We start from the raw sequence: 8,203 nt of genomic DNA on the forward strand, positions 1-8,203 counted from the left end.
AGTGATTAATAGACCAAAACGTCTAAAATTCATACACCTTTATTTTTAGACAATAAAAAAGGAAGCTTACTAGCTAGTTGTACAAGAGTCAGTCATATGGTTTTTGGTCATTCCTAGCTCGTGAACTAAAAGTCTACATCTGTGAAAAGATGTCCACGAAATAGAGTTAAATTTTAAAGCAATCTCAGAACAATAAATTTCCTCCCTTGCTGCCCCTCTCATTTCCTTTCCTCCCACAAATATTTATTGAGCACCAATCCTTTGCCAACTGGAAATATGTGGTGAGCAACGCAGCAGTGGTACAGCCTGCATGGATCTTGAAGTACCCTGTAAATGGACTACAAGATGGACATTGGTTCCACTTTCATATTATAACCAACAGAACCATGAAGAACATCTTTATACACGTGCTTGAGTTAAAGTTCTGCTTCAGCCACTTTAGAGAGCAATTTGGCAACACCTAGTAAAATTGAGAATGTGGATACCCTATATGATCCAGCAACCCCACTTCAGGATACATACCCTAGAACAGTGGCATATGAACTTTTTGGTACCAGATCACCATTACACTCTTAAAGATGAGGACAACAGAGGAATTTTGTTTACAGTTAAAGTAGGGAGGAGGCAAGAGAATTAGAAATGTTAATAAAGCCACATTCAGAAGGGCAGTGGTTCTCAAAGCGGGGTCTCAGCCATGTGATCAAAATTATTTTCACAATAATACTAAGATGTTATTTGCCCTTATGCTTACTCTCTCATGAATATACATTGGAGCTTTCAAGAGGCTACATGATGTTGACATTGCAACAGATCAACTGCAGAAGCAGATATGAGAATCTGGATGGTTTTTATTAAGTCAGACGTTAAAGAGATCTACAAAAATCTAATACAATGTCACTTCTCACTAATTTTTTTGCATGGTAAAATATAATTATTTTAATAAAAATGTTATTTATATTAACATGATTTGTTTTAAATGAACTAGTATTTAAAATCTTTGTAAGTTTTAATTTCTAATAAGGTAAATATCAATAGATATTGTCACTGCGATGGAGGATGGCAAATTTCCCCAAGTAGGGGCGGAGACCAAGCCCTGTACGGAGAGAAGAGAGTCCTTTGTGGAGGGTGTGGAGAGAATTCAACACACATGCCAAAGTTGGAGTCAAAAGGAAAGTTTATTAGAAAAGGAATAACACTCCACTGAGTGTGGTCTCCTCTCAGAGGCAGAGAGTGAGAGAGAGATAAGAGCAAAGGCACTGAGGGCCTAGAGGAACAGAGACAGTAGAGATGAGGACAGTGAGAGAGACAGAGTAAAAGACACTGAGGAGGACCCTGAGTGTCCCGGGAATTCAGTTTATATGTCATTCTTCAGTTCCAGTGAGTTATAATTTAAAAGACTGTTAACCCATCTCCTTTGACATGGACCTAAAGTGAGGAAGGGGAAGGAGGAGAGTATGTAGTAAAAAGGTAAGAATATGTAGAGTGAAAGAACTGCTGGCAGTTCCCAGCCTTTAACCCATAGGTTCCTCATGGTTTTAGGCATAGAGAATGACTCTCAGGTCCTGGTTCCCCTTCACAGGTGTGCGCAATGGGTTGTTAGCAATCCAAGCAGAAATCTTCCTTTGTTCTGAAGGTGCCCTCTTGGCCTGGCTGCATGGCTAATGAGCATATTGCAGTCTCTGAATGTGGCTTTATTAACATTTTTAATTCTCTCGCCTCCTCCCTACTTTAACTAAACAAAATCCCTCTGTTGTCCTCAGTCATTTTTGAGTGTAATGGTGACCTGCTACCAAAAAGTTCAAAAGCCACTGTTCTAGGGTATGTATCCTGAAGTGGGGTTGCTGGATCGTATAGGGGTATCCACATTCTCAATTTTACTAGATGTTGCCAAATTGGTCTCCAGAGTGGCTAATGCAGAACTTAAACAAAAATCTGTACATAGTTGGTTTTTTTCAGAGATATCTCAAATTGTAAAGAATTGCAGAATTATTGTTCAACTATACTGATTCAATATCTTTTCTCAACAATAGTGAGAAACGCAGGATAATATTTATTTTTTAACGTATTCACAAGAAGTTTTTCTTGGTTACTGAAAATGGTGTTGTAGAGTGTCACCGTTAAATGTGTCGGAAAATTTATTTTTGTTTGGCACCTCATGGGAGGTAGAGGTGTACAAGTTATGCAAAAACTTTTTTTTTTTTTTAACCATCAGGGGAATTTCATTGTTCTCAAATACTGCCTTCTGTAATTTTTGTGAAAATCTAAACCATTTTCCATTGACACCCAATTCGTAAAAAAATGCTAAGGCATCCAATGTTAAAAAAAATTCAAAGGCACTTAGTTTATAGGTCATCAAGTGACCAAGGTTATTTGGTGTTGTTTTTTGATTGTAGAATATTTAAATTGTTCAAGCGTAGCTGGTATAAAACTTTAACTGCACTAAATTTTGGAAATAAGATGTGTAAATATAAAAAACTGAGTTTTACAGGGCCAAGATGCAACGATATTAATTGGATGTTTCTTTAAAAAATTTTTTAAAAATTAATTTCAGGTATACAGCACAATGGTTAGGCATTTATATAATTTATGATTACTCTAGCACCCATCTAGCACAATGTACCGTTATTACAATATTATTGACTATATTACCTATGTTCCACATCCTTGTGACTGTTTGATAACTACTAATTTGTACTTCTTCATCTCTTCACCTTTTGTCACACTGCCTCTCATCACCCTCCCCCGCCCCCACCAGATCACAAATTTGTTCTCTGTATCTGTGAGTCTATTTTCGTTTTGTTTCTTTTGTTTCTTGAATTCTCCATATGAGTAAAATCATACGCTATTTTCTTGCAATGGTTTTGCATGTAGCGATTTGTACACCCTGCTCTAGTAAAATGAAATGTGACCACAGTTAGCTATTACCTGATATTTATGGTGGAGGGCTTTGGGAAACCAAGTGTAAATCTCGAAGGGATTTTATGCTGCCACTCAGGGAAATGAACGAGATAGGTTAGAAACCGAAGCACAGCACAATTCAGGAGACATGTCTGAGCAGTAGTAATACTGTTGATGCAGCGTGCATCACAAGAACAATGGAAATCATTTTTTTATCTGTTGTTAGATTATCCAGCTCCTGGTGGGGCTAACTGAAGGAACTGTGTCTTCAATAATTTTTTTGTGCCAATAACCAGACTCCCAGCAGGTCTTGGTCTCTAAAGTTGTAAATCCAGGAGTGAATATTTTTAAATGTGGAATTCTATATAGATGGTCCTTTCAAAGGGAAGATAAACCAAAATTATTGGTCTTAGCCTTTTGCATTACTGACTTTATTCGAACCACATCAAGCAATAAAGAATTTAGGAATCATCTAATTCAGCTATTTATTTGATAGAAGAAAATGAAACATAAGGATGATCACTTATTTATGCATTCACTTGAAAACATTTTGTTAATATTCACTCTGTGCAGACATTGACCTGATCATGAAGAAGTAGGGTGAACATATAATTTATCATCCAAACTTTTGAGAGTGAAAGGGATGCCCTTAATAATTATACTGAGACATCAAACAAGCCACAAGCCAAAACTGTCCTGGGCAAACCTGAATGTAGATAACACTAGACATAATTCTAATGCTCCAAAGGAGAGATGTAAAGCCACAAGATGGGGATAATTATGCATGTGATATATGCAAGAGAAATGCTGAGGAAGGATGTACGTGGCCTAGTGAAGAAAGACCTGTCAGAAAGCGATGCTCTACTTGGGTTCTAAGGGATGAGTCACAATTTATCAGGTAGAGAAGGAAAGGGTGTTCCCAGCAGAAGGAAGAGAACGTACAAAGCCTTAGCACCATTTTTATGCATCGGCGAACTTCAGGTGGTTTTCCATGGTCAGAGTGTGTGGTGGGAGGAGAGCAGGGGCTGAAGTGAGACCCATGGGGAAACAGATTATCAGGGCCATGCAGGGTGTGCAAAGGAGTATGTGAGTTTCCTCCTTATAGACAAAGGGAACCATTGAAGGATTTTAAGCAGGGCCATGACCTAATCAGATTTGTGTTTTGAAAAGTTCACTCTGACAGCAAATGAGATGGATTGAAGGAGGAGAGAACAGTCAAGCGGCTTTTGCATTAAGCTACATGAAAGAGGGCAAGATCAAAATTAGGCAGTGATGGTGGGGATGGGCCTTTAGGGGCAGAGTTGAAAGTTTTTAAAAAATATTGGCTCATGTAACTAAAAAAATCTAGAGGTTATGCCTATGTCAAGCCTAGCTGCAGACAGGAGCTCAAATAATGCTTTTAGGACCTGGACCCTCTTCTTAGCTCAGTGTCCTCCCTGATAGGTTCTACCTTGAAAACATATATCTCTTCAGCTTCAAATCCCATGAGAAAACACCTACCCTGGTACTCAAAGCATCAACCAATCAGTCACTGTGGCTAAGGGAATTGGAATCTCTGATTGGCCAGTCTGGGTCACATGTCCACCTGAGTTGGGTTGAGGCTCTACAGAAGTGGCACCAACTGAATAAAGACAAAGAAGTGGATCCAAACGGGAAAATCTGGGGCTTTTGCTGGAATGAGTGAAATTTGTATTGGGGATGTGAACAGCAAGTTTCAACCATAGAGGCAGAGCTGGGCGGACCCCCAGGTGACTGCTCTGACCACAGGCCCTCAGAAACTTGGAGAGTACCATAGAGCAAGGTCAGGAGAAGATAACCTTAGTCAGGAAGGAGTCTTATCCTCTTTAAAGTTCCATAGAGGAGAAGTCCTGTCTCTCCCTGTGAGAAGGGAGGGATGAATTTGACTGAGTTGAATCTAAGACATTTGCTGAGAATATGAATGGAGTTATTTTGCCTCAAAAGGGAGAACAGGCTCCAGCCCCTCTCTTTGATGCATGTACTCCTCCATGTTCTGTTCCCAGGAAGTAGTTGGTAAGCAGGTGGGGTGGAGCAACCCTGCAGACCCAGACCTGTCTGCACTTAGGGCGAGAACGAGGAATCTATTTTTAATCTCAGGTCTAAAAATGCCGACTCTATCACCATCTTGGTGCATTTCAAAGTAAATTGCAGACATTAGTACACTTCCCCCTAAATGCATATCATTAATCAAAGTATTCGTTTACATTTTTTTTCTTTTGAAGTAAAATGTACTTAGGTTAAAATGCAGAAATCTTAAATGTGTGTTCACCGAGTTTTGACTGTGTAACCCACACCTGAAGGACTTTTTATTACCCGAGAGCAACCAGAAAAGCCCATGGCACCTGCCTTAGATTTTATCCAAGGGAGCAGGGAAGAACTAGCCCATCAGAGTGGGATTCAAGGAACAGCGAGGGCGAGGGGGTGGATTGTCTGATTACATCCCACTAGTCCTGCCTGTTCGAGGTCTTAGTCACATTGTACAGTGAAGCCCTTAGAACTCTGACACGGAGGGGGCACTTAGTCCCCGTGCGCTCCTGTTATTGCTGCTACCGTTGTTACTGTTATTATCCTCATCTGGCTGGCTATCCTTTGTCTATTTGTATTGGCCAAAATGCTGTAAGAGAAGGAAGGTGGATGGTAGAATCTGGACGCCACACCTTACCCTGAACTCCCTAACAACTCTGAGATTATAACTGAAAAAAGAACAAATAATGAATAATATTATTTGCAAAAATGAACTGACGTGGGAGAAGGCAGGTTGCTTATCCAGCTGCTATTCTTTCCTTTTTTCTTGATGACAAAGCCAGAAAGGCTGAAAATGCTCAATGTTCACTCCCCAGCCTTTCCTGTATCTGGGCATGTGAACCAATCCGGGCCAATGGAATTTAAGGGAAAGTTCCTGGGAGCTCCTGGGAAAGATTTTCCTTCCCAATATAAAGAGCTAGATGGGAGGAAATGCCGTTCTCCTTCCTTACTTTGAATGTTATTACCTGAGGATGTGATGCTTGAAGCTATGGTGGCTACCTTGCCTCCACAAGGGTAAAGCTAAGAGACTCAAAGAAAGGTCAGCTGGCTCCTTAGTTTGAGAGTGGCTGAATCCTGAAGTGCTTACTTCTAGAATTCTTGTTTTGTGAGGTCATAAATTCTTCATTGTTTAAGTTGCCTTTAGTTGGATGGTCTGTCCTTGCAGGCTAAAGCATACTAACTGATAGACGTGATTTGTAAAACTTGTTGGTAATACCAGGCCGTTCTCTGAGAACAATCTTATTTGCATCACAAAGATCAGAATGCTAACTTTAAAAAAAAAACTATAATCCACTGATTTGTGATACGAGTAAACTATTAGTTTTCAAAACAGTTAAGATGGCAGAACAGGAGTTGTTTGAAAATCATGGTTTTCAATATTTGTAGTGATTTTAACGTCATGATGGTCATCTTTAGGGCACCTTATAGCTCAGGATGGAAACTGTCTTATTTCTAACTTTATGAGTATGTAGCTGGTGGCTGACTTGGGGTTTTCTGTGAGTATAGGGTACACCAAAAGGTCCTGTGAAGTCTTGATGTATTTAATTCTGTCATCCAAACTGGTAACAACTTTGTTGGTAGAAAACATGGCTTTATTATAAGTACTCAGTATAAAATCTCAGCCAAATTATACATGCCTAAAGGAAAAACTGCTAGTTTGTTTTTGTCAAACTGATTGATAGAATTTTCATTCATGTTCAACATCCAATAGATATTAAGTGCCTACTATGTGCCAGGGTTTGTGCTGGAGATTGGGAGTAGAGCAGTGAGCCCCACAAATTCCACCCCGTATTAAAAGGATAATGGAAAAATAACCAGGCAATTATAATACAGAGAGAAATGTTTCCATCTCTTGAGAAGCTCAGTTCAAGACTCACTCCCAGGGACAAGGACAGGAGATCCCAGAGGAGTTCATTCATTCATTCATTCAATTGATAATTTATTCAACATGTTTCTTGAGCATCCACAAAGTGACTAGGCATTGTGCTTGGAACAGAAGGGGGAACCAGAGATATAGTCTCTGCCCTCACGTTGCTCTCAGCCCAGTGGAAGAGAAAGACAGGTAGACAGGTAATTATGGTGTGACAGCGCATCTAAGAGGAATGCATCTAAGAGGGCGCCAGACCGAAATTTGGGGTTATGAGGAAAGAATCTAAGCAGGGATGGGAAGGATCCGAAGGTGGGAAAGAATTTTCCAGACAGAGGGGAGATTACTGTCCATAGCCAAGAGGGCAAAAGAGACCACAGACAAGGTTATTTCAAATAGCCAGGATAAAAATTTGGGCAGAGTGGGAATTGCAAGGGGTAGAAAAGGAGAGGATTGGCAAGAGATAACTGGTGACCAGGTTCTGACAAATCTTGTAACCCATATTAGGGAGTTTAGTCTTTTTCTGAGGATAATGGGTAAAGAAGAGATTTTAACAAGGGAATAAAGTGATCAGATGTCACTTTAGAATATCACTGGCTGCCACATAGAAAGCGGTTTGGAGGGTGAGACACCAGAGGCAGGAGACCAGTTAGGAGGCTACTGAAGTTCTCTTGGCCAGTGCTGGTAACATCTGACCTAGGAATGGTGATGGAGACATGTGGACTGATTAGAGAGCTCTTTGAGAGGAGCAATCAATAGGAAGTGGGGAACATTGGAAAGGACTCCAGATAGTATGCTAGTTTCTGACCTCAGCAACGAAGATAACAGAGCACAAGGGGCTCGGAATGGGGGTAGGTAATCAGTTCCTTTCAGTGTATATTGAACTTGAGGGACCTGGGGGAGATTCACATGGAGATGTCTTAGAGGCCACTCTGGAACTGAGGAGAGAGCTCAACTGGAGTCTGCGATTTGGAAGTCATCAGAAAAGAGTGGACACTGAGCCCATGGGCATCGGTGAGATCACTCATGAGTGTCTGGAGCAAGGTGGGGGTAGGAAACCCAGAGGAAGACCAGCATTAACAAGATGTTTCAGAGAGAGGGGCGCTTACAAGCGAGACAGGACAGGCAGGAAAGAAGAGAGCCAGGAGAGGCTAGTGTCCCAGAAAGCAAGGGGGAGTTGACATTTACCCGGTATTTGCTTTCAACTTTTGTCATATATGAGATCGGTTTATGGAAAATTTATAAGAGAAAAGCATACATGTGAAACACTTCTATTAACTTATTTTTTATAATTTGAGAAAAGAGTCCTTTCTTGGTTCATGGAATACCAGAATTCCATAAGGCCATAGTCAAAGAACTAGTGGCCTAAAGTGAGGAAGTATTAACAGAAAGCTG

This window comes from Rousettus aegyptiacus, unplaced genomic scaffold (assembly GCF_014176215.1).
Source record: "Rousettus aegyptiacus isolate mRouAeg1 unplaced genomic scaffold, mRouAeg1.p scaffold_m13_p_6, whole genome shotgun sequence".
Taxonomy (NCBI): Eukaryota; Metazoa; Chordata; class Mammalia; order Chiroptera; family Pteropodidae; genus Rousettus; species Rousettus aegyptiacus.